The following is a 2500-nucleotide window of genomic DNA, read 5'->3' on the forward strand; positions in this document are numbered from 1 at the left end:
CACGGATAGACCCCGTGATACGCTAGAAATTGGCGGGGATGTCTCTCTTGTGGCTCACGGGGCTGTTAGGGTGGCACAGAAATCCCTCGGAATGGGAAAAAACGGGTCATTTTCGTGTCGCCACATTGCATGCGAACCGCATGAAACTTCCAGAGGCATTTGCAGCAGGAATGCATGTGCACTCAAAAAATGTGATATTTTTCACGGAGAGACCCCGTGAAACGCTAGAAGTGGGCGGGGATGTCTCTCTTGTGGCTCACGGGGCTGTTAGGGTGGCACAGAAATCCCTCGGAATGGGAAAACGGGTCATTTTCGTGTCGCCACATTGCATACGAACCGCATGAAACTTCCAGAGGCATTTGCAGCAGGAATGCATGTGCACTCAAAAAAGTGAATATTTCTCACGGATAGACCCCGTGATACGCTAGAAATTGGCGGGGATGTCTCTCTTGTGGCTCACGGGGCTGTTAGGGTGGCACAGAAATCCCTCGGAATGGGAAAACGGGTCATTTTCGTGTCGCCACATTGCATGCGAACCGCATGCAACTTCCAGAGGCATTTGCAGCAGAAATGCATGTGCAGTCAAAAAAAAATTGATATTTTTCACGGATAGACCCCGTGAAACGCTAGAAATTGGCGGGGATGTGTCTCTTGTGGCTCACGGGGCTGTTCGGGTCGCACAGAAATCCCTGGGAATGGGAAAACGGGTCATTTTCGTGTTGCCACATTGCGTACGAACCGCATGAAACTTCCAGAGGCATTTGCAGCAGGAATGCATGTGCACTCAAAAACTTCTATATGTTTCACGGATAGACCCCGTGAAACGCTAGAAATTGGCGGGGATGTGTCTCTTGTGGCTCACGGGGCTGTTAGGGTGGCACAGAACTCCCTCGGAATGGGAAAAGGGGTCATTTTCGTGTTGCCACATTGCATAGGAACGCCATGAAACTTCCAGAGGCATTTGCAGCAGAAAGGCACGTGCACTCAAAAATTTTAATATTTTTCACGCATAGACCCCGTCAAACGCTAGAAGTTGGCGGGGATGTCTCTCTTGTGGCTCACGGGGCTGTTAGGGTCGCACAGAAATGCCTCGGAATGGGAAAACGGGTCATTTTTGTGTGGCCACATTGCATAGGAACGGCATGAAACTTCCAGAGGCATTTGCAGCAGGAATGCATGTGCACTCAAAAACGTCTATATTTTTCACGGATAGACCCCGTGAAACGCTATAAATTGGCGGGGATGTCTCTCTTGTGGCTCACGGGCGCTGTTAGTTAGGGTCGCACAGAAATCCCTCGGAATGGGAAAAGGGGTCATTTTCGTGTTGCCACATTGCGTACGAACGGCATGAAACTTCCAGAGGCATCTGCAGCAGAAATGCATGTGCACTCAAAAACGTCTATATTTTTCACGGATAGACCCCGTGAAACGCTAGAAATTGGCGGGGATGTGTCTCTTGTGGCTCACGGGGCTGTTAGGGTCGCACAGAAATCCCTCGGAATGGGAAAACGGGTCATTTTCGTGTTGCCACAATTGGCATACGAACGGCATGAAACTTCCAGAGGCATTTGCAGCAGAAATGCATGTGCACTCAAAAACGTGAATATTTTTTCACGGATAGACCCCGTCAAACGCTCGAATTTGGCGGGGATGTTTCTCTTGTGGGTCACGGGGCTGTTCGGCTCGCACAGAACTCCCTTGGTCCACCTGATTCGTGCATACAGGCAGCAACTAAAACTCTGTAAACCTGCTGTGAGGACATCTAAACAGTGGACCAGTGAGGCTGTGGAAGATTTGCGGGCGTGCTTAGACTGTACTGACTGGGATATGTTCACGACTGCTACCAATAGTCTGGATGAACTCACAGAGGCTGTGTACATCAGCTTCTGTGAGGACTGCTGTATCCCAACACGTACCAGGGTGAACTTTAACAACAACAAGCCCTGGTTCTCAGCAAAGCTCAAAAGGTTGAGGTTGGAGAAGGAGGAAGCGTTTAGGAGTGGGGATAGAGACAGATTCAAGGAGTCGAAGAACAGGTTTAGCAAAGCGGTGAGAGAGGCTAAATGACTGTACTCAGAGACACTAAAACACCAGTTCTCTACTAACGACGCTGCTTCTGTCTGCCAAAGGGCTCAGGCACATCACCAACTACAAACCCAGAGCGCCCCACACCACTAACGACTCCCGCCTAGCCAACGACCTGAACGAGTTCTACCGTAGATTTGAAAGACAATTGGACTGTCCTGAACCACCCCTTCCCACCCAAGAGGCCCCATCCCCCACCCATACTACAGAAACGACTCTCTCCTTTCAGGAGGGAGAAGTTAATGGGCTTTTCAAGAGGCAGAATCCACGCAAAGCAGCCGGGCCGGACTCTGTCTCTCCAGCCACCCTCAGGCACTGCGCTGGCCAGCTGTCTCCGGTGTTCACCAACATCTTTAACACCTCCCTGGAGACATGCCATGTACCAGCCTGTCTCAAGTCCTCCACCATCATCGCT

Source organism: Petromyzon marinus, unplaced genomic scaffold, assembly GCF_048934315.1.
Source record: "Petromyzon marinus isolate PM22_M1 ecotype Great Lakes invasive population unplaced genomic scaffold, UKy_Petmar_22M1.pri1.0 PM_G_Scaffold_78, whole genome shotgun sequence".
NCBI classification, from domain to species: domain Eukaryota; kingdom Metazoa; phylum Chordata; class Hyperoartia; order Petromyzontiformes; family Petromyzontidae; genus Petromyzon; species Petromyzon marinus.